Source organism: Ranitomeya imitator, chromosome 3, assembly GCF_032444005.1.
Source record: "Ranitomeya imitator isolate aRanImi1 chromosome 3, aRanImi1.pri, whole genome shotgun sequence".
Classification (NCBI taxonomy): Eukaryota; Metazoa; Chordata; class Amphibia; order Anura; family Dendrobatidae; genus Ranitomeya; species Ranitomeya imitator.
Genome location: NC_091284.1, coordinates 725,097,932 through 725,123,345, shown reverse-complemented (window position 1 = coordinate 725,123,345; position 25,414 = coordinate 725,097,932). Strand labels below are relative to the sequence as shown.

At 47.0% G+C, this 25,414-nt stretch overlaps 1 protein-coding gene across 1 annotated transcript in view; it reads right to left on the bottom strand.

Moving 5' to 3' along the window:
* MAP3K12 (mitogen-activated protein kinase kinase kinase 12) overlaps positions 1–25,414 on the bottom strand; it is a 249,343-nt gene that overhangs the window by 137,259 nt on the left and 86,670 nt on the right. The window lies entirely within an intron of this gene.

The following is a 25,414-nucleotide window of genomic DNA, read 5'->3' as shown; positions in this document are numbered from 1 at the left end:
TATGCCCTGTCCTTCTGCAGGTGTAGCTGGCCACTAGCCCTATGCCCCTTTCCTTCTTCAGATGTAGCTGGCCACTAGCCCTATGCCCCTGTCCTTCTGCAGGTGTAGCTGGCCACTAGCCCTATGCCCCTGTCCTTCTGCAGGTGTAGCTGGCCACTAGCCCTATGCCCTGTCCTTCTGCAGGTGTAGCTGGCCACTAGCCCTATGCCCTGTCCTTCTGCAGGTGTAGCTGGCCACTAGCCCTATGCCCCTGTCCTTCTGCAGGTGTAGCTGGCCACTAGCCCTATGCCCTGTCCTTCTGCAGGTGTAGCTGGCCACTAGCCCTATGCCCTGTCCTTCTGCAGTTGTAGCTGGCCACTAGCCCTATGCCCCTGTCCTTCTGCAGGTGTAGCTGGCCACTAGCCCTATGCCCCTGTCCTTCTGCAGGTGTAGCTGGCCACTAGCCCTATGCCCCTTTCCTTCTTCAGATGTAGCTGGCCACTAGCCCTATGCCCTGTCCTTCTGCAGGTGTAGCTGGCCACTAGCCCTATGCCCCTGTCCTTCTGCAGGTGTAGCTGGCCACTAGCCCTATGCCCCTGTCCTTCTGCAGGTGTAGCTGGCCACTAGCCCTATGCCCCTGTCCTTCTGCAGGTGTAGCTGGCCACTAGCCCTATGCCCTGTCCTTCTGCAGGTGTAGCTGGCCACTAGCCCTATGCCCCTGTCCTTCTGCAGGTGTAGCTGGCCACTAGCCCTATGCCCTGTCCTTCTGCAGGTGTAGCTGGCCACTAGCCCTATGCCCTGTCCTTCTGCAGTTGTAGCTGGCCACTAGCCCTATGCCCCTGTCCTTCTGCAGGTGTAGCTGGCCACTAGCCCTATGCCCCTGTCCTTCTGCAGGTGTAGCTGGCCACTAGCCCTATGCCCTGTCCTTCTGCAGGTGTAGCTGGCCACTAGTCCTATGCCCTGTCCTTCTGCAGGTGTAGCTGGCCACTAGCCCTATGCCCCTGTCCTTCTGCAGGTGTAGCTGGCCACTAGCCCTATGCACTGTCCTTCTGCAGTTGTAGCTGGCCACTAGCTCTATGCCCCTGTCCTTCTTCAGGTATAGCTGGCCACTAGCCCTATGCCCTGTCCTTCTTCAGGTGTAGCTGGCCACTAGCCCTATGCCCTGTCCTTCTGCAGGTGTAGCTGGCCACTAGCCCTATGCCCTGTCCTTCTGCAGGTGTAGCTGGCCACAAGCCCTATTCCTTGTGCAGGTGTAGCTGGCCACTAGCCCTATGCCCCTGTCCTTCTGCAGGTGTAGCTGGCCACTAGCCCTATGCCCTGTCCTTCTGCAGGTGTACCTGGCCACTAGCCCTATGCCCTGTCCTTCTGCAGGTGTATCTGGCCACTAGCCCTATGCCCTGTCCTTCTGCAGGTGTAGCTGGCCACAAGCCTTATTCCATGTGCAGGTGTAGCTGGCCACTAGCCCTATGCCCTGTCCTTCTTCAGGTGTAGCTGGCCACTAGCCCTATGCCCCTGTCCTTCTGCAGGTGTAGCTGGCCACTAGCCCTATACCCTGTCCATCTGCAGGTGTAGCTGGCCACTAGCTCTATGCCCTGTCCTTCTGCAGGTGTAGCTGGCCACTAGCCCTATGCACTGTCCTTCTGCAGGTGTAGCTGGCCACTAGCCCTATGCCCTGTCCTTCTGCAGTTGTAGCTGGCCACTAGCCCTATGCACTGTCCTTCTGCAGGTGTAGCTGGCCACTAGCCCTATGCCCTGTCCTTCTGCAGGTGTAGCTGGCCACTAGCCCTATGCCCTGTCCTTCTGCAGTTGTAGCTGGCCACTAGCCCTATGCACTGTCCTTCTGCAGGTGTAGCTGGCCACTAGCCCTATGCCCTGTCCTTCTGCAGGTGTAGCTGGCCACTAGCTCTATGCCCTGTCCTTCTGCAGGTGTAGCTGGCCACTAGCCCTATGCCCTATTCCTTCTGCAGGTGTAGCTGGCCACTAGCCCTATGCCCTGTCCTTCTGCAGTTGTAGCTGGCCACTAGCCCTATGCACTGTCCTTCTGCAGGTGTAGCTGGCCACTAGCCCTATGCCCTGTCCTTCTGCAGGTGTAGCTGGCCACTAGCCCTATGCCCTATTCCTTCTGCAGGTGTAGCTGGCCACTAGCTCTATGCCCTGTCCTTCTGCAGGTGTAGCTGGCCACTAGCCCTATGCCCTGTCCTTCTGCAGGTGTAGCTGGCCACTAGCCCTATGCCCTGTCGTTCTGCAGGTGTAGCTGGCCACTAGCCCTATGCCCTGTCCTTCTGCAGGTGTAGCTGGCCACTAGCCCTATGCCCTGTCCTTCTGCAGGTGTAGCTGGCCACTAGCCCTATGCCCTGTCCTTCTGCAGTTGTAGCTGGCCACTAGCCCTATGCCCTGTCCTTCTGCAGGTGTAGCTGGCCACTAGCCCTATGCCCCTGTCCTTCTGCAGGTGTAGCTGGCCACTAGCCCTATGCACTGTCCTTCTGCAGGTGTAGCTGGCCACTAGCCCTATGCCCTGTCCTTCTGCACGTGTAGCTGGCCACTAGCCCTATGCCCCTGTCCTTCTGCAGGTGTAGCTGGCCACTAGCCCTATGCCCTATTCCTTCTGCAGGTGTAGCTGGCCACTAGCCCTATGCCCTGTCCTTCTGCAGGTGTAGCTGGCCACTAGCTCTATGTCCTGTCCTTCTGCAGGTGTAGCTGGCCACTAGCCCTATGCCCTGTCCTTCTGCAGGTGTAGCTGGCCACTAGCCCTATGCCCTGTCCTTCTGCAGATGTAGCTGGCCACTAGCCCTATGCCCTGTCCTTCTGCAGTTGTAGCTGGCCACTAGCCCTATGCACTGTCCTTCTGCAGGTGTAGCTGGCCACTAGCCCTATGCCCTGTCCTTCTGCAGGTGTAGCTGGCCACTAGCCCTATGCCCTATTCCTTCTGCAGGTGTAGCTGGCCACTAGCCCTATCCTTCTGCAGGTGTAGCTGGCCACTAGCCCTATGCCCTGTCCTTCTGCAGGTGTAGCTGGCCACTAGCTCTATGCCCTGTCCTTCTGCAGGTGTAGCTGGCCACTAGCCCTATGCCCTATTCCTTCTGCAGGTGTAGCTGGCCACTAGCCCTATGCCCTGTCCTTCTGCAGGTGTAGCTGGCCACTAGCCCTATGCCCCTGTCCTTCTGCAGGTGTTGCTGGCCACTAGACCTATGCCCTATTCCTTCTGCAGGTGTAGCTGGCCACCTGCTCTATGCCCTGTCCTTCTGCAGGTGTAGCTGGCCACTAGCCCTATGCCCTGTCCTTCTGCAGGTGTAGCTGGCCACTAGCCCTATGCCCTGTCGTTCTGCAGGTGTAGCTGGCCACTAGCCCTATGCCCTGTCCTTCTGCAGGTGTAGCTGGCCACTAGCCCTATGCCCTGTCCTTCTGCAGGTGTAGCTGGCCACTAGCCCTATGCCCTGTCCTTCTGCAGGTTTAGCTGGCCACTAGCCCTATGCCCTGTCCTTCTGCAGGTGTAGCTGGCCACTAGCCCTATGCCCTGTCCTGCTGCAGGTTTAGCTGGCCACTAGCCCTATGCCCTGTCCTTCTGCAGGTGTAGCTGGCCACTAGCCCTATGCCCTGTCCTTCTTCAGGTGTAGCTGGCCACTAGCTCTATGCCCTGTCCTGCAGGTGTAGCTGGCCACTAGCTCTATGCCCTGTCCTGCAGGTGTAGCTGGCCACTAGCCCTATGCCCTGTCCTTCTGCAGGTGTAGCTGGCCACTAGCCCTATGCCCTGTCCTTCTGCAGGTGTAGCTGGCCACTAGCCCTATGCCCTGTCCTTCTGCAGGTGTAGCTGGCCACTAGCCCTATCCCCTGTCCTTCTGCAGGTGTAGCTGGCCACTAGCCCTATGCCCTGTCCTTCTGCAGGTGTAGCTGGCCACTAGCCCTATCCCCTGTCCTTCTGCAGGTGTAGCTGGCCACTAGCCCTACGCCCTGTCCTTCTGCAGGTGTAGCTGGCCACTAGCCCTACGCCCTGTCCTTCTGCAGGTGTAGCTGGCCACTAGCCCTATGCCCTGTCCTTCTGCAGGTGTAGCTGGCCACTAGCCCTATCCCCTGTCCTTCTGCAGGTGTAGCTGGCCACTAGCCCTATGCCCTGTCCTTCTGCAGGTGTAGCTGGCCACTAGCCCTATCCCCTGTCCTTCTGCAGGTGTAGCTGGCCACTAGCCCTATGCCCTGTCCTTCTGCAGGTGTAGCTGGCCACTAGCCCTATGCCCTGTCCTTCTGCAGGTGTAGCTGGCCACTAGCCCTATCCCCTGTCCTTCTGCAGGTGTAGCTGGCCACTAGCCCTATGTCCTGTCCTTCTGCAGGTGTAGCTGGCCACTAGCCCTATCCCCTGTCCTTCTGCAGGTGTAGCTGGCCACTAGCCCTATCCCCTGTCCTTCTGCAGGTGTAGCTGGCCACTAGCCCTATGCCCTGTCCTGCTGGGGACTTTCTATATTATTTCTAATGATTTCTCGCAGAGATCCCAGTACGAGGACCACCTGCCCTACACATCCCCCCAGTCCAGATGCCATGTGTGTATGCAGCCCTACAGATGAAGCCTGTTTCTTGTGCTATGTTGTAGTCTCCAATGTATCAGCTCCTCAGGTTTATTCCATATAGTAAGCCTGCCATGGTCTGGGTGCCTGACAGATCAGTAGCAGCTTGCCCAGCGCATTATCGCCATGTCCTCAGATGCCCTGCAGTCTTACCCCTTGCATTGGTCTGGTCTGTGCCATGTGCCCAGCATGTGATGAATGCAGCCTCTGAAGTGCCTGTGCCCAGTACCTGTTCCTTCTCGGTGGTGTATTCCTCCTATATGTTCTTCTCTCCCCTCCTCCTCCTCGCCTTCCCTCACTGCCTCCCCCTTATTATTTTATCAATTGTGCCCCCTCTGTGATCCTTAGCAGCCAATCAGTGGCTCAGTGAGGGAGGAAGTTGCATTGGGCAGGGAGGCTGCCTGGTCCCTGGCTGGTATCAGGATGGCACATCTCTGCTGCTGAAGGTGAAGGGAGAGAGGCAGCTGTGTCTGCACCCCTGACATCACCATCTTCCAGGACCGCTGTGGAAGAGGAGGGAGCTGGGAGGAGGAGAGGGTGGAAGTGGAGAGAGGAGGAGGAGGAAGGGAGATGGAGCCACACACAGCAGAGCTGGGAGGGAGAGGGCTGTGCTGAGCCCAAACTACACACAGGTCTGATTACTTATTAGTCAGGGGGGGCAGGGGGGATATTTGGACAAGGATCAGATTATTGAGGGTAGGGGTATCTAATGCCTCCCAAAATTATACATGGTCCGAGGGTCAAAATGCAGAAAATCTATATCTATTACTGTTCAGAAGATCTATATGTTCTTCTACAGTCTTATTTTCACGTTAATGGAAACGTTAAAATAGGAAATACAAACTTATTTGCACGTACATGACATGATATACATGGTGGGATAAATAAAGGGATAAGTAACGGGAGGCAGATTGATGCATGTCAGAAACTGTAAGCGTCTAAGGGTATATCCATGAACAGCAGAAATAGTGCAGAAATCTCTGTGTCCTCCTTTACATTTCAACAGGCTTTGCAGAAACCCATGCACATTGTTGCAGAAACAACCATTCGCAATCTCACGCTTTGCAGAGATTGTTGTCAATTGCATCAGTCTGTATCTCCAATGAGGCTTACAATTTAATTTCCTTATGTCAGACACCCGTATAATAGGCCGACTTCCCTAGGAAGCTAATTATCCTATCAGGCTCTGTTCACACTAGCATCATGGCTCCGCGGATCCGGCGTATAAGCGCAGGATTACACCACTTGCATCGTTAAACAGCTACTTGTTCAGTGATCAGCAGTCGTTTACACAGAAAGATCAGCAATAGATTGCTTTGTACATATAGGCCGCCATTGTTCTCCAGGAGTCTTAAATCAGCTGAAATGAAACCTGTCAGTTGATTCATTCTGTCCAAACCACGGGAACCATGAAGCAAAATAGGAAAGCATCCTGCTCACCGTTAAATTTTCCTCTGCAGTCCGGAGCGATTCTGTCACAACGCAATAGTATGAACACGGAAGGATGAATCCAGCCCAACGGACAAGCAGTCGTCTTATTCAAAGTAAACACAAACCAAAGGACATACGGTAAAAATCCTTGTTAGAGTAGCGCCCCTAATCATGATTAATCATGTCCGTGGTTTGTAATAATAGGAGACTGCCTGTTCATTGGGCTGGATTCATCCTTCCTTCACTATGAAGCAGAGACTAGCTGCACAATTACCTCCAGGTATGTTTTCCTCTGCAATGATTTGGCGTTTCAGAGAAAATGTAGTTTAGTTTAGTCCCTCTAAAAAAATATTTTTAGAGGAAGCTGTTCAGCCCATTCATGCTGCCAAAACCACAGGCAGCATGTTTCGGAGCTTAGCTGAACAATTTCAGCCAGGTATGTTTTTCTTTGGCATTTCAGAGAAAACACAGTTTGAATAGGCTACCAGGGACCAATGCATAGATGAAACCAGTCCGCCGCGCCCCGTCCAACTTCTCCCTGAACCTCTCTAAGTGATTGACAGGTTTGTCCTGTGTGTATGTAAGAGGCTGGTCCGGGGCAGTAGTCATGGGCAAACACTCCGGTGTATCTATGCCCTGGTCCCCCATTACATGAAAACATTGTCCATGACTTTGTGTACCTGTGGCTCCATTCCCTGCACCATCAGAGTCACCAAAAGTCGGTGTAATAAAGAAGGAGACACAGTCCTCTCAACTTTCAAATCAACAACTTTACTGTAAGCTTTATGCAGCACATCCAGACTCTCCCTGCACCTTCCTTCCGGTCACATAACATATACCAGGGTCGGAGCGTGCCGTACAGTTCCTCAGTGTCCCCCCAATATTAGAGAGATGAAATCCAACCAAATAAAACCCCCAATTGGGTATCAGATAAATAAAGACTGAGTCAAACCCCCAATCGGGTATCAGATCAATAAACAGACAAATACATATGTGATTTCATGAACACGCAAAAATAACATAAAGTAATCACGACGTAACCAGTGCAAGATAAAAAAATTGGAAGGAACTCACCCTTGTTTTAAGAGACCTGTTGATGGATGCACCACATAGAATTAATGAGGGTAATGGCAGAGGGCAGTCTCCCCTGATGTGCCCCATGCAAAAACTCCTGCCTTAACAAGGACAGTACCCAAGTGATACCTGATGTCTGTCAAACCCCACCACACACACATAACCTACCCCTACGCATTTCGGCCCTCTATCAGTGGCCTCTTCAGGAGAACAAAGGAGGTTTTTAGATAAATAAACAATGGGCAGCAGAAAGCATAGATATACAGAGCCGTGCAGTGGCACTAGGCCTGATATAGGGCATCTAAAACTGGCCCTCGGTGTTGCCACATGGACGCTATCCTGTGTATGATGGTTTGTACCATGTGTGTACATTGGGAGAGACCTGTCACCTAGAGCAGAACAGGGAGAAACCGGCCAGGGGTGGGAGCCATACTAGCCTCATCTATTCCTGTGTTCCCCGGTCGGCTCTACAAACTGTTTTCTCTAAAATGCCAGAGAAAAATATACCTGGCTGGAATCATGGTTTTGGCAGCATGAATCGACTGAACAGTTCTCTCCAAAAATAATTTTATCCGACAAACGCGCATTTTGCTCATTCGTCAGATAATTGGCAGCCTGTTTACATTGCCCGATTATTGGGAAACGAGCATTTGTTGGAACGCTCTTCACAGTAGACGTTCACTCGAAATCCAGCTGAACAGATCCCATTGATTCATTGAGCCTTTATCTGTTTTCAGCTTTATTTTTCAGAACATATAAGCTCAGCAGGCTACGTCCTATTTTGATAGAGGAGTGTACAGGGCATCATTCGTTATTTCCATAAAAAGTAGAATTTCTGTAACAATATCGTTTACAATTTTTTTCCACCGTAGGGAATAAATTATATTGTGCCGAAACCACAATATTTCTGTGACTCACATACAAACTGATGTTCCTGTGGAGACCTGGCATATACAAATCTTATTAATTCTTTATAATGTACGCATAATATACTTTCAATTACAATTTACTTGACAGTAGGTACGGACTGGGGCTGAAATTCAGTCCTGGCATTTGAAATCACACAGGCCCATGTTGTCCCCATCCCCCTGAACCAGACGGGATATATTACTAATATTACCCTGGATGGAGGAAGGGAAGATTTTCTACAACACCAATATTTCTAATGATACCCGTGGCCTGCTGGGGTAAGTGACGGAGTCAGCAACTTTGTGACCTTCACAAATCGTAACAGTATGAGTATCTTGAGAACACCAATTCTGTTAAAAAAGTAGCAGACAAGGCAGCCCATGACCAGATAGGCCCTTCTGGCATTTGCCAGAATTGCCAGATGGCCAGTCCGGCCGTGCTTGACAGCCATGATGAGTCCTACTGTAAGTATCGATGGACGCCCTTCAGTGCCGCTTCTTTATTTTTAACATGATTTGTCTTAGGCCCACTAGGAAAGGCAAAAAAATGGTATCTTAAGAACATTGTCCCAACATGCGAGAGCAAAGGGTCTTAAAGGGAACCTGTCACCTGAATTTGGCGGGACAGGTTTGCGGTCATATGGGTGGGGTTTTCGGGTGTTTGATTCACCCTTTCCCTACCCGCTGGCTGCATGCTGGCCGCAATATTGGGTTGAAGTTCATGCTGTGTCCTCCGAAGTACACACCTGCGCAAGGCGCAAGATTGCCTTGCGCAGGCGTGTACTTCGGAGGACACAGCATGAACTTCAACCCAAAGCTGCTGGTCCGAATTGTGTTCTCTCTGATGCTGAAAACAAAGGCAGCATTGGAGGAGCTCAGGGACACTGAAAGTAGCCGGATCCAGTGATCTGGCCAGCTTCCAAGCTGTACATGCAAGTTGTATTGGAAAGAGCTGGTAAGCGGTTCACTCTTTCCCTATGAGTCCAGCCACTGCTGATAGACTGCAGAGGTGACCGGTAACCTAGTCAATGAGCAGTAAACAATAGCATTCACTCGGTTCTTGTGAACGGAGAACATTTTTAATAACAATTAAGTTGCAATGTTACTTGATTTTATAACCATAACTTTGCATTTATAACCATTACTTTGCATTTTTAACCATTTACACTGTTGAGAAAACCCCCTTTAAAGGAAACTAGTTCTTGAATTTTGGTATCTTTTTAGACATGAGGCATAATATGTGTTGCATATATTGGCTTACTCCATTCTGGGGCATACACATACATAGAGTTACCTCTATGGATAAGACGTGTAAATAGTATTTAATACACTGTGCGCAGAGTATCATTAGAGCTTTGTATCTCAAGAAAAAGAGAAACGACTTGACATTGTCATAAACGACTAATTGTAAACCGGCAGGTGGAATGAGGTGGAGCAGGACGGCACTGCACAAAACATAAGGTAGTGCTCTATATAGTACAAACAGAATGAAAAATAAGAGAGCACAGACTCTAAAAAATGAGGAAAGTGAAGGCACTCCCCGAAAAGAAAAGTCTTCTGTATTCGTATTAAAAATGAAAACACATACGACCAGGGGAGATAAGCAAAGAGCAATACCAACAACAGCAGCTAAGAAACACCATCGTTATCGGTATCATTCCTGACTTGTTCTCCCCTGGCCGTTTGTGCTCTTATTTGATGCAAATAAGGAAGATTTTTTTTTCATCTTCAGTGAGTGCCTTCACTTTCCTCATTTTTTAAAGGCTGATGTATGGATGTGCATTTATAAACAACCATCATTTCACAAAGTGAAAAAGAAGTCAACCTATAAAGAAAACATAAACTAGAGCGACCGGAGAATTCAACAGAACATTTTCTGAAAACTAGCAGCTAATGATATAAAACCATCGACCTCTACGTCCCTAGACGAGAGAAAGAGCTAATCCATCATCTTGAAGGAGCAAGTATAAATGAGTGACCTCCCCTAAACTACGGAAAGGTGCACATGCTGTAGTTTCAAAATATATTAACCATGTGGCTAATACTGCGCCATCTTTCCTCTTTTCCTTTGTGAAAATGGTGACTGGTTCATGTTGTACATTTCATTGTAGCCTAAGACAAGGATAGACAAACCATTGTAGGACAATCAGGATACAGTTAGATTTTTAGTAGTCAATTTCCATAGAGATCAATAGAAAATTATGGTAGGCGTCCGCAATCTGCAGCTGTGGTCTACACCACTTTTGCCATAGATGTATGTAATTATTTTTTTTTTTCACAGTGGTTTCTGCAAGATTTTTATGAAGATTTCACTATTGAACAACCTTAATGTAATTAATTCAGGACCCCATAAAAACAAACTACGGTACATTCATCTCTTGCACAGGCGCCTTTCTGGCAATGTCGGCACTGCTATTCCTGACATTATTGTGTCACTTGCAAGCTGTAGCCAATGAGTGGCCGCTCGTCAGCAGCAGCCATTACTATTTCATCAGAGTAGATGTCCACTCTGATTGTCTGCTGCCGACACGTGACACAACAGCATCGCCGACATCGCTGGAACTGCAGGTGAGTATGGATGGTTTTTTATATTATATAAGCTCCTGAGTTAATTAATCTGGAGTTGTCCAGTGGTTGAGAACCCCTTTAAAAAGCTCAATGTTAGGCCTCGCTTACAGGAGCATATAACATGGCCGAGTGTTATGTGATGCTTTATCAGGTAGCACTTCGCCCAATGTTATTCTATCGGGCTCTCAGATCTGCAAGTGGCTGTGAGACTTGGTTCAAAAACATCCATACAAGTCTATGGGTGCTCGTGAAACATCGGACTGCACTTGGATGACATCCAAGTGCAGCGCGATTCCCGCAGACACCAGCAATGGAGAAATTACTTTGTCTCCTCCGCACCTGTGTGGGTGTGGCGATTATCTTATGTGAGACCATTGGAGCACAGAGCACTGACACTTGGATCAGACTCTGACAGAATTTGAGCCGAGAATATTTGCATATCGGCCCGCTTCTGTCGCATAAGGGAATCACTGGCTGTGTGACCCCGGCCTCAACATGGCTTCTGAGAGAGTTTTCCAGCACTGGTCCATCCCACACTCTTCATCTTCTCAGACAGGAGATGTGCAGGACTGACTTTCTTAAGCGTTACACAACTTGTCACCATAGTGAAGATTAGCTTTATCTTTTCTACGGGTCCCTCATATTATTGAATAATGTTTGGCTATGGCCCAATGTTGCCCATTGTAGTCAGCGATATGGATGATAGATGCAGAGGAACCACTCATTTCTCAGGTAACCAAACAACATGGCCGCATTTCCTAATTTTAAAGGACAATGTATGCGATAACGCACATGTGTACACAAACACCGACACAACGGACGAAAATAGAGACCCCCGTGATAACGCTGTGACTGGCGTACTAATCATGTACGATCCCAGCATGCTTAAGGTCATGAATTATTATGCTGAACAGATCTGGTAGGAGACTCATCTGTAGCTGTAATTAGGGACTATCCATCATGAATGCGAATGAAGCAGCATAACAAAATATACTTAATAAAGTGGGCTCCAGCCTGGGGCCGGCCGCTTGATGCCTAACCACAGCTCCCAACATGCTTTGACAGCAGCAGGCTGACAGTGCATGCTGCGAATTGTAGTTTTGCAATAGTTAGAGAGCCACAAGTTGCAGATCACAGACTAAGGTTCGGTGCAGACGAGCGAGTATTCCCTCATCCCAGAGAATCGGGACGACTATGCAAAGCACATTATTATCAAACTGTTAGAGTATCAGCATATTGTGATCCGATGAGGAGAAGTTGAAGAAAAAATTCTCACTCTTCTCTATTCTGCCAGTCTCTGGAAATCGGACAGCACTCAGATGGCATATAAGTGCAGACTGATGGTTTCCACAGACTCACTGACTTGCATGGCTGAGTGCGATCCGAATATTGGATTAGACTCAGGCATGCAATGATTTTTCCCTTGAATCGATTCAATCAGAGGAGAAAAGCGGACATGTGCCTGATCCCATAGAATAACATTGGTCCGAGTGTAATCCAATCATGCAGGCCAAAAGTACGGCCATGCATGAGTCCTTATGCTGTAAAATGTAAGCTTTAATATCTTTTTTTGCCTGGCAGAGGGTCTACTTTCCAATGTAGTTCCTTTCTTGAAGATTGTCCAGAGCGGTACAATCTACTGAGATGGTGAATAATCTGCACCTAAACCTGGTGCAGGAGAAGCCGTTATTAAAGTGCCTTTTTTTCTATAAAATTGGTTCCCCAACAAATACTTAACCGTTATCTGCTTATAAATCTAACACAAGTGCGTCCTTTCTTCTGGTGATCTATAAACCCATTCTACCGTATGATCCACCAGTGACTGCCTGACTGAAAGTCTCTCTCGGAATTGGCTATCAGGGGTGTGTAGACCAATAAACCCAGAAATACGCTGTTAGCCGCCTCAAGGCAAATTTCATAGTGACTAATAGCTCCATGCGATCAGTTTCCTCATGGTTTCTAGAAGAATCTGCGCTTGTGGTGTCCATATAGTCAGAGGTACAAGGAGGCAGAGTACGGGCAGGCTATGAGGGCAGGCTATGAGGGCAGGCTATGAGGGCAGGCTATGAGGGCCATGTTCTGGAGTCCTTCTGTAGAAATCCATCATTTGTCAGTGTACACGAGGCCCTGGGCTCGCTCTCTATAAGACTGCCGACTACATCAATATTTGATGAGGTAGAAATTCTCCTGTGTGATAAATACAATTGCACATTATGGAGCAGACTGTGAGGATAGAGTCTACACAGTGATGGATAATAGCTAGGAGGCATTTCGTAAAATATCATATACCATTAGATGCAGGGGTATTAAATAGGCAATAATTCTAGTATACGCCTATGATTAAACAAATGATGCAAGGAACGAGCACATGCTATCCATTTAAGCTTGAGTGCAAAATTCTTATAGGGGATCGCCCGCATAGTGGTGCATGTATATCTGCTGGATACATTGGATAGACACAAAGAAACAAAAATCAATATAATTCACCCAAATAAATGGCCCGAAGATCAATGATCTATCTATATAATCGTCTAAGGGGTACTTCCGTCTGTCTGTCTGTCTGTAACAGAAATCCTGCATCGCTGATTGGTCGCGGCTGGCAGGCCACGACCAATCAGCGACAGGCTTAGTCCGGCCGCGAATTCACCCCTCTCTACTCTCCTCCAGTCAGCGTCAGTGTGTCGCCACATCCCAGACCAACTTATTACTATTGATTCTGCCTATGCAGAGTACCCAGTGCGTTAGAATAGGGCCTCCATCTAGTTAGTAATAAAACACCTTTATTATTTGTACAAATGGGTACGTGGTGGCAAGAAAAACAAGAGCACACATATAATAAAAATGCAAAACACAAAAGGGTTCTGAATAAAATGAGAACAACTGCAGGACAGATGCCAGGAGGGAAAATGAATATGAAGCAGAATAAATACCATATATCAATAATTGCCCCCCCCATCTACAGTTAGGTCCATATATATTTGGACAGAGACAACATTTTTCTAATTTTGGTTATAGACATTACCACAATGAATTTTAAACAAAACAATTCAGATGCAGTTGAAGTTCGGACTTTCAGCTTTCATTTGAGGGTATCCACATTAAAATTGGATGAAGGGTTTTTGAGTTTCAGCCCCTTAACATGTGCCACCCTGTTTTTAAAGGGACCAAAAGTAATTGGACAGATTCAATAATTTTAAATAAAATGTTCATTTTTAGTACTTGATTGAAAACCCTTTGTTGGCAATGACTGCCTGAAGTCTTGAACTCATGAACATCACCAGACGCTGTGTTTCCTCATTTTTGACGCTCTGCCAGGCCTTCACTGCGGTGGTTTTCAGTTGCTGGTTGTTTGTGGGCCTTTCTGTCTGAAGTTTAGTCTTTAACAAGTGAAATGCTGCTCAATTGGGTTGAGATCAGGTGACTGACTTGGCCATTCAAGAATATTCCACTTCTTTGCTTCAATAAACTCCTGGGTTGCTTTGGCTTTATGTTTTGGGTCATTGTCCATCTGTAGTATGAAACGACGACCAATCAGTTTTGCTGCATTTGGCTGGATCTGAGCACACAGTATGGCTCTGAATACCTCAGAATTCATTCGGCTGCTTCTGTCCTGTGACACATCATCAATAAACACTAATGACCCAGAGCCACTGGCAGCCATGCATGCCCAAGCCATCACACTGCCTCCGCCGTGTTTTACAGATGATGTGGTATGCTTTGGATCATGAGCTGTACCACACCTTTGCCATACTTTTTTCTTTCCATCATTCTGGTAGAGGTTGATGTTGGTTTCATCTGTCCAAAGAATGTTCTTCCAGAACTGTGCTGGCTTTTTTAGATGTTTTTTAGCCTTTTTAGTCTTGATGCTTATGAGTGGTTGCACCGTGCAGTGGACCCTCTGTATTTACTTTCATGCAGTCTTCTCTTTATGGTAGATTTGGATATTGATGCGCCGACCTCCTGGAGAGTGTTGTTCACTTGGTTGGCTGTTGTGAAGGGGTTTCTTTTCACCATGGAGATTATTCTGCGATCATCCACCACTGTTGTCTTCCGTGGGCGCCCAGGTCTTTTTGCATTGAGGAGTTCACCAGTGCTTTCTTTCTTTCTCAGGATGTACCAAACTGTAGATTTTGCCACTCCTAATATTGTAGCAATTTCTCGGATGGGTTTTTTCTGTTTTCGCAGCTTAAGGATGGCTTGTTTCACCTGCATGGAGAGCTCCTTTGACCTCATGTTTATTTCACAGCAAAACCTTCCAAATGCAAGCACCACACCTCAAATCAACTCCAGGCCTTTTATCTGCTTAATTGAGAATTACATAACGAAGGGATTGCCCACACCTGTCCATGAAATAGCCTTGGAATCAATTGTCCAATTACTTTTGGTCCCTTTAAAAACAGTGTGGCACATGTTAAGGAGCTGAAACTCCTAAACCCTTCATCCAATTTTAAAGTGGATACCCTCAAATGAAAGCTGAAAGTCTGAACTTCAACTGCATCTGAATTGTTTTGTTTAAAATTCATTGTGGTAATGTCTATAACCAAAATTAGAAAAATGTTGTCTCTGTCCAAATATATATGGACCTAACTGTATATGTCTAATCAGAAGTGTTAGGGATACTGAGACTGGCTTTCATGGACACGGGTATGGCACAAAAGGGTATATAAAGTGTGTGGTGTTAACTATGTTCAGAGTCAGTGACATGCTATAAATGGTTGCATATAATCTTAGGCCTATAGTAAGTATTCAAGGTATTGATACTATATTGCACATGCCCTGTACAGAGATTGCCCAGTCCAACACCAATTAGGGTATATAGTTCATAAATATGGGTCAAAAACAGCAAGTGTGGTGCTCACAGTGTACATGATAGCCAGTTTCAGTATCCCTTACACTTCTGATTAGACATATAGATGGGGGGTATATTGATAAAATTTATACTGCTAATTATTGATGTTCAGACCATTTAATCTAGTCAGTCATATTGGTTTTAGTATATACCGATGAATGAATTTATATGTACCACTCATGATCATATACATTGGCACCCAATAAGATAAGTATTACATGAAGCACATACCGGTTACGCTGGAATTCAGCAGAGATATAGTTTGAAGCTCCAAATCTGTCAGACAGTGATGGCATTTCCTGTGTACAGCGCCTTCTTCAGGTCAATCAAAGATTATAACTGGATTCAGGACTGGGCTCTGGTGGAGCCATTCCAAAACTTTGATCTTCTTCTAGCTATGCCATTCTTTTGTTGATTTGGAGGTATGATACAGTAGTTGTCGCTGCTGATAGGTGAAATTCATTTTCATCATCAGATTTTTAGGGGAGGACCAAAGGTTTTGTTGCAAAATTTACTGATATTTGGAACTTTACATAATTCCCTCCATCCTGACTAAAGCTCTGGTTCCAGCTACCGAAAAATACCCCAGAAGCATAGTGCTGCCTCCACTATGCTTCTCTTTGGGCTTGCCTTCTTTCAGATCACAACATGTTTTCCCAAATGCTTTTGTCAGACTTGATGTAGATTTTGGCAAAACATATCTCAGTTTGGATGTTTTTGTGCATAAGAAAAACTTTTATTTTGCCACCCTACCTACCCCAGAGGCCAGTAGAGAGAATACACTGCACACTCAAATTCATGCAGAATTAGAAAGTTTATCCAGACAATTTAGTGACAAATGAAGAATACAAAGAGGTGTTTCTTGGTTGTGACTCTTGTGACGTTTTGATTTGATTTCTCAAACTGTCGCTCATTGCAGGACACAAGGGTCAAGGAACAGTCTCAGATAATGCTACACAGCGCTGTATAGTGCCATGTGAGACTGTCCCATGACCCTTGTGTCCTGCATTGAGCGACAGTTTGAGAAAGATTTAATCAAATCGAAACGTCACAAGAGTCGCAACCAAGGAACACCTCTTTTGTAATTTTCATTTGTCACTACATTGTGTGGATAAACTCTACAATTCTGCATGAATTTGAGTGTGCAGTGAATTCTCTCTACTATACGTTGGGACTACACCCCCATTCCACTTGTACCTCAACAAGACAGGTTGTGTGCACTCCGAACTTCACTATAGACCTCAGAGTCCAGACATGTGACGCATACAGGAGATTAAAGTCACACACACTCTACAGAACCAGTACTTGCCCGAAAGTGCCTCTTGGCAGCCTCCCAGACCAATATTCATCTTGTCTTATCATAACTTTTTGATGGACCTTCAGTTCTAGGTACCAAATTTGATGATCGTCCTCACAGTGCTCCATGGTTTATCTAATGCCTTAGAAAAAAACATTTTTTACCCTTCTCCTGACTGCCAACTTTTAATAATGAGATTCCTTTGCTGTGTTGTAAGTTGTTTTTAGAGCATGGCTTTCGTTGTAAAATGTAACTAAGAATATGTAATGAAAGTCCTACCAGACTTAATATGGGGTTAATCTGAAACCCTGTAATGATGGCAGTTGTGTACTGACTACTATTTACCATGAGTGTAAATGGGACATCTCCAGTTATAAGAGGGTGTTCACACTTATGCAACCACATTCTTTTAGGACTCTACTCTCAATTTATGAATATTTTTCTATCTATAGACATTAAGTGCACAGATCAGACCAGTGGCACAGCCAGCCATACCTTAGTCTTCAGTACAACCACACCTGAAGCTTGTAAACCCCATTAAAATAATATTATCCTTTTTGTATGGTTGTTCTCCCCCAAAGGCAGATGTACTGTATGTTTCAATATACAGTAGATATAAACATTTTACAAACCTCTGTCAAAATACAACATGGGGAAAAAAATCATACCAAGAAGAATCATTTGATAACTTTTTCCACATTTAATCTATGCAATAACATAATCTATGCAAATCCATTGAGAAAAACTAATTTTGAGGTGAAGAAAAAGATAGCCAATACAAGTTATCAACCCCTGAGGACTCACAGTTCTGAATGTAAAAGAAATTTGAATAACATGTTGACAAACTTTTTGTTTTTACAAACACTTTGCAATTGCAACCATTTATCATGCTGATACAACCCCTCGCACTATAGAAGAGATGGGTTATTATTTGTAAATTAAAGGGAACCTGTCACCCCCAAAATCGAAGGTGAGCTAAGCCCACCGGCATCAGGGGCTTATCTACAGCATTCTGTAGATATGTATAATGGCGGGCGGTCCGATCTGATCGTCGTCCGGTCCGGGGCCTCCCATCTTCTTACGAGGACGTCCTCTTCTGTTGAGGGCAGAGCAAAGTACTGCAGTGCGCAGTCGCTGGGCCTCTCTGACCTTTTCTGGCGCCTGCGCACTGCAGTACTTTGCTCTGCCCTCAACAGGGCAGACAAAGTACGCCTGCGCCGCCGGAGCTGCGGCAGGAAGACAAGAAGAGGACGTCACCGTATGAAGATGGGAGGCCTCGGACCATGACGCCCATTGGACCAGAACCGCAGCGGGACCGCCCCTGGGAGAGTATAATCTAACCTCTTTTTCTCATCTTTCAGGATACATCGGGGGCTTATCTACAGCATTACAGAATGCTGTTGATAAGCCCCTGATGCCGGTGGGCTTAGCTCACCTTCGATTTTGGAGGTGACAGGTTCCCTTTAATGTAACAATGTCTATGGTTATTCTCTAATCCAGCTTGGAATAAAGCAACAACTGTCCTTTCAGTACCCCTGCTCTCTAATATGTGGAAGTAATTTTTGCCCATGCTCAAGCATGGGGGCTGAGTGTAGCCCTGCACCCTTAGGGTATGTTCACACATTCAGGATTTCCATCCTTTTTTTTTCAGGACAGTTTTTTTAAAAAACTGCAGCTCTTGGCAGAAAACGCAGGTCCTTTTTTTGGTCCTTTTTTTGTCCTTTTTTGATGCGTTTTTTGATGCGTTTTTTGATGCGTTTTTTTATCCTTTTTTTATGCAGTTTTCTATGCAGAGACTGTGTGTTTCCTAGGAAGCTTTTTAGGGCTAAAATGGCTGAAAATACCCTAACCCTACCCCTAACCCTACCCCTACCCCTATTCTAACCTTAGTGAAAAAAAAAAAAAATTCTTAATTTTTTTATTGTCCCTACCAATGGGGGTGACAAAGTGTGGGGGGTGTAATTTACTATTTTTTTATTTTGATCACTGAGATATAACCTATCTCAGTGATCAAAATGCACTTTGGAGCGAATCTGCCGGCCGGCAGATTCGGCGGGCGCACTGCGCATGCGCCCGCCATTTTGCAAGATGGCGGCGCCCAGGGAGAAGACGGCCGGACGGACACCGGGACGCCGGGTAAGTATAAGGGGGGAGATTAGGGCACGGGGGGGGGCATCGGAGCACTGGGGGGGGGCATCGGAGCACGGGGGGGGGGGCATCGGAGCACGGGGGGGCGGCCACACTCCGCCCACGCACTTCCGCCCGCTCCCCCGCACTTCCTGCTGCAGCGGTTCTGCACATCAAATCGCAGTAAAACCCGCAGATATATTTTTGATCTGCGGGTTTTACTGCGATTTTGACCTCACAATGGAGGTCTATGGGTGCAGAACCGCTGCGGTTCAGGAAAAAGAAGTGACATGCTCCTTCTTTTTTGCCGCAGCTATTCTGCGCGGCTTTTTAAACGAAATTACGGACCATGTGCACAGCAGTGACTGTTTTCCATAGGGTTACATTGTTATGTACCCTGCATGGAAAACTGCTGCGGAACCGCAGCGGCAATACCGCTGCGGTTCCGCAGTAAAAAACGCACTGTGTGAACATGGCCTTATTTGCACTTCTAGTTTTACACACTTTAGCTTTTTGTGCTGCACTGGAGTAATGATTTCTCTCTCCTATATAAGAACTTCTGTATAATGAGCAAAGTGCAACATGTATCTAAGCAACACACGAACTATGAAGGCAGAACGTCTTGGTGATGCATTGTGTGGTTGCATGTGAATAGATGTGAGAGATGAGTAATATGTTAGCAATGGATCAAGGACACATATCTGTTCTTGGAATCATAGAAAAAAGGATTATGTTCAAGAAGGGTTAAGCAGGGGTGACAGATCCCAACTGAGGCTTTATGTGTTTTCTTCACATTATTCTAAACTAGCTATTGAACCCGTTCTACGCCCGGGTGGCGAGCATTTATATTGGTATATGGTCTCCATCCTGCGTCCCCATCCTGTAATGTGCTGCTCCATCCTGCATCCCCATCCTGTCATGAGCTGCTCCATCCTGCGTCCCCATCCTGTCATGTGCTGCACCCATCCTGCGCCCCCATCCTGTCATGAGCTGCTCCATCCTGCGCCCCCATCCTGTCATGTGCTGCTCCATCCTGCGTCCCCATCCTGTTATGTGCTGCTCCCATCCTGTCATGTGCTGCTCCATCCTGCGTCCCCATCCAGTCATGTGCTGCTCCATCCTGCGCCCCCATCCTGTCATGAGCTGCTCCATCTTGCGCCCCCATCCTGTCATGTGCTGCTCCATCCTGCGTCCCTATTCTGTCATGAGCTGCTCCATCCTGCGTCCCCATTCTGTCATGTGCTGCTCCATCCTGCGCCCCATCCTGTCATGTGCTGCTCCATCCTGCGTCCCCATCCTGTCATGTGCTGCTCCATCCTGCGCCTCCATTCTGACATGTGCTGCACCCATCCTGCGCCCCCATTGTGTGGTTGCATGTGAATAGATGTGAGAGATGAGTAATATGTTAGCAATGGATCAAGGACACATATCTGTTCTTGGAATCATAGAAAAAAGGATTATGTTCAAGAAGGGTTAAGCAGGGGTGACAGATCCCAACTGAGGCTTTATGTGTTTTCTTCACATTATTCTAAACTAGCTATTGAACCCGTTCTACGCCCGGGTGGCGAGCATTTATATTGGTATATGGTCTCCATCCTGCGTCCCCATCCTGTAATGTGCTGCTCCATCCTGCATCCCCATCCTGTCATGAGCTGCTCCATCCTGCGTCCCCATCCTGTCATGTGCTGCACCCATCCTGCGCCCCCATCCTGTCATGAGCTGCTCCATCCTGTCATGTGCTGCTCCATCCTGCGTCCCCATCCTGTTATGTGCTGCTCCCATCCTGTCATGTGCTGCTCCATCCTGCGTCCCCATCCAGTCATGTGCTGCTCCATCCTGCGTCCCCATCCTGTCATGTGCTGCTCCGTCCTGCGTCCCCATCCTGTCATGTGCTGCTCCATCCTGCGCCCCCATTCTGTCATGTGCTGCTCCATCCTGCGTCCCCATCCTGTCATGTGCTGCTCCATCCTGCGCCCCCATCCTGTCATGAGCTGCTCCATCCTGCGCCCCCATCCTGGTATGTGCTGCTCCATCCTGCGTCCCCATCCTGTCATGAGCTGCTCCATCCTGCGCCCCCATCCTGTCATGTGCTGCTCCATCCTGCGTCCCCATCCTGTCATGAGCTGCTCCATCTTGCGCCCCCATCCTGTCATGTGCTGCTCCATCCTGCGTCCCCATTCTGTCATGAGCTGCTCCATCCTGCGTCCCCATTCTGTCATGTGCTGCTCCATCCTGCGCCCCATCCTGTCATGTGCTGCTCCATCCTGCGTCCCCATCCTGTCATGTGCTGCTCCATCCTGCGCCTCCATTCTGACATGTGCTGCACCCATCCTGCGCCCCCATTCTCACATGTGCTGCACCCTTCCTGCGCCTCCATTCTGACATGTGCTGCACCCATCCTGCACCTCCATTCTGTCATTTGCTGCTCCCATCCTGTGCCCCCATCCTGTCATGTGCTGCTTCCATCCTTCACCCCCGTTCTGTCATGTGCGGATCCTGTGCACACGCTACTGCAGTGTGTCTTCAAGAAAATGGCGCCGGAAATCGCAGACTGCGCAGGCGCTGATCCCGGCAGCAGGAGGACCAAGAAAATGGCGGCGGAAAGGAATCAGGTGGCGTAAGTAACAAATTGCTGTGGCATGAACTGCCACAGCAATATCAGGGCGCAATCATGTCCACGGTGTCCCCATGTCCGGGTTACGGATCATAAATGTCCCCCTGCTACCGGCAGTCCGCGCTTTCAGGTGCTTTTTTTTTTTTCTGACACTGGCTATAATGTAATGCTAGGAGCGTCGCGCCTGCGCAGTCTATAAAGGCTTCGGACAGAGTGACGCTCCCAGCGTTGTATTATAGATAACAATGATAAAAACCTGTATTATTTAATGCACATATGTGATTATCCAATTATAGTATGTGGCACTAATGCCATGGCTGGCACTACTCTCTATAAGGAAACTAAGCAGTTGTCAAAAACTAACATAAAGGGAACCTTACAGACCATGGGCAATATATTAATCATAGCCCGGCTGAGTTATTGCAGCCATGTATGTTTTATTCTGAAACACGGTGACATTGGAGAAAACAGTTTGAGACGTTGACCAGGGATTTTGTGTCTTGGACTAGTCTGAAGCAGGTCCTTGGTAGATTCTCCATGCCCTACTCCCCCAGACTGACAGGTCTGTCCCTATAAACACACATTGGGAGGGATGATTTTGGACTGCCAATCTTTTTGTTCTCAGAGATACAGCTCTGGCAAAAATGAAGAGATCACCACATCAAAACCCTGTCATGGGCAGCCCAATCTCCAGACCTGATCCCATTTAAAAACCTCTGGAATGTAATCAGGAGGATGATGGATAGTCACAAGCCATCAAACAGAGAAGAACTGCTCACATTTTTGCGCCAGGAGTAGTGTGAAAAACTGGTGGAAAGCATGCCAAGACGCATGAAAGCTGTGATTAACAATCATGGTTATTCCACAAAATATTGATTTCTGAACTCTTCCTGAGTTAAAACATTAGTATTGTTGTTTCTAAATGATTATGAACTTGTTTTCTTTGAATTATTTGAGGTCTGAAAGCACTGGGATTTTTTTTTAATTTTGACCATTTTTCTTTGTCAGAAAAAAAATACAAAAATTATTGCTTGGAAATTTGGAGACTTTGTCAGAAGTTTATAAAATAAAAGAGCAATTTACGTTTTACTCAAAAATTTACCTATAAAGAGAAAAATCAGAGAAACTGAAAATTTTGCAGTGGTCTCTTAATTTTTGCCAGAGCTGTATATTCCACCATCAGAGGAGTCTGGCAGTGGCTCCATCATAAAGAAGCCGACGTGTTGCATAAAGTAGCTGCCGGTTGAAGCAATGTTCGGTTTACAGCCATCTATTGTGTATGAGGGGCTTCTATCTTTTTGGTCTACTATAAGTATAAAGCAGTCTTATCCTCAACCAGTTTTGGGCATCTGTTAAAGGGACTCTGTCACCTGAATTTGGCGGGACAGTCGGGACTGTTTTTTTGTCATATGGGCGGAGTTTTCGGGTGTTTGATTCACCCTTTTCTTACCCGCTGGCTGCATGCTGGCTGCAATATTGGATTGAAGTTCATTCTCTGTCCTCCATAGTACACGCCTGCGCAAAGCAACCTTGCCTTGTGCAGGCGTGTACTACGGAGGACAGAGAATGAACTTCAGTCCAATATTGCAGCCAGCATGCAGCCAGCGGGTAAGGAAAGGGTGAATCAAACACCTGAAAACTCCGCCCATATGACCCAAAACCAGTCCTGCCAAATTCAGGTGACAGAGTCCCTTTAAGTGGGTCCTGCCACAGACATTAGCGAGGCAGCATCATCTACAACGTAGATGTCCTCATTTTAAGGAGGCTTGACATTGTGATGGATCGCCTTTCAGTTGCAGCTCATTATGGGAAGCTGAACTACATAAGTAAACTATTAGTCTAATCAATCTCAAGATCTAAATATAGTCATATAGCGCAAAATGAAGTTCTGCAATTCTGTTTTGTAATTAATTGTGATTGGAATCAATTATAGAATCGAGTAAATAGAAGGGAGATTAGATAATAATGCAATTTATCCATAACTGAGACAGTAGCCTCTGACTGCGCCTCTCTATAGCACAGTACTGTACAGCTGTATGTAATGATAACAATGCAGCTTTGATCCTTTTTTCAGAGGCAAATATGGTCTGTGCCCCTCGGTTTCGTGTGAGTCAGTGACAAGTATGCCCCGTCTGCTTAAGGACATACTGGATTACATCTTACTTTACATCCAGTGCAGAATAAGCCTGTGATATGAATGTGCAGCAGGTACATGGAATTACTTATAATTGGATTCCAAGTGTTACTCAGTTTAACTGTAATTTGTGAATTGATGGAAATGAATTTGAGATTTTGCCCTCACAAATGGCAAATGATTTGACTAAACCTTGGGTGACTTTGACTCTTACAATTGCAAACTGGTACATATTTGCCAATCGGTGGTCATTTTGCTTACACAGGAAGACCACATAAAAATTTGCGATCAGTAAAAGATTGTTCTATAGGCTATCATTGGTCATGGTAGTATTGTGCTGTCGAGAATGATGATCTTTTAAGCCAGCCAAAAGATCATTTCCCCTGATCGGCAGCCTGTTCACACTACATGATTATCAGACAAAGAGCATTTCTAGGCAGCAGGGTCTGCTTCAGGTTTATGAGGGCCCCGGGCGAAAGAGTCTCAGTGCGCCCTCCCCCTTTAACACATACCACGATTCATGATCGCATATAACACTGCCATGTAGTATATAACACAGCCACATAGCATATAACACAGCAATGTAGTATATAGCAGCCCACATAGCATATAACACAGCTACGTAGTACATAGCACAACCCACGTAGCATATAACCGCCCATATAGTGTATAGCACAGCCACATATTATATAACACAGCCCACGTAGTATATAACACGGCCCACGTAGTATATAGAACAGCCCTGTAGTATATAGCACAGCCCATGTAGCATATAACAGCCCACGTAGTATAAAACACAGTCCACGTAGTATATAGAACAGCCATGTAGTATATAGCACAGCCCACGTAGCATATAACAGCCCATATAGTATATAGCACAGCCACATAGTATATAACATGGCCCACGTAGTATATAGAACAGCCATGTAGTATATAGCACAGCCCACATAGCATGTAACAACCCATATAGTATATAGCACAGCCACATAGTATATAACATGGCCCACGTAGTATATAGAACAGCCATGTAGTATATAGCACAGCCCACGTAGTATATAACAGCCCATATAGTATATAGCACAGACATGTAGTGCACAGCACAGCCCCCTCACCCCAAGAATGGCCCCATAGTCCAGTACTCACTGTTGTAGTTACAAAAAAAACACTCCTCACCTCTCAACGTGCCCATGCTGCTCCCTGCTCCGGTCTCGGCGGCTGCTGCTGTACTGCCTGACACACAGCGAGTGTGCGATGGCGTCATCGCGCACCCGCAGCGGCAGTGTCAAAGACAGAGTGGGGAATGATGGGAGAGGGAGCGTCAGGTGACGCTCTCTCCTCCATCATTTGCTTTGAACTTTACCGGCAGACACCGGTATAGTTCAATGTGGCGGCGGGGGAGTTGACGCTGGCAAAAGGCGGGCCCCCCTGCCTCACAGAGGCCCCGTAGCGGCTGCGTGATGTGCCGCTAACTGAGGGCCCCTGAGGGAGCGGGGGCCCTAAGCAGCTGCCTGCCCCTAACGCCGGCTATGAATGGGCCTCCCTGTCTTGCCAGGGCCCCGGCACTTGCCCGGGTACGCCGGGTGCTGACGCCGACCCTGCTAGGCAGGGTCATTCACGATAATTGGAGACTATAAGGGATAAGGGTGTGATTATTAATAGAATTCTAAGTTTTATTATCAAATTTTAAAATATTTATTATTAAAATTGTCCTCATCTCCTTAACTAAGATTTTTCATTAGAGAATGAGAGAGGGTAACCCGGGTCCCCAAATTAAAACCCTGTTTATAGGGTACAATTAGCCCTTATGAAAAGGAGCGACAGTGTAATAATAGCTTGGTTGATATCTAATATACGTTTATTCTGGAATTACCGTATATGGG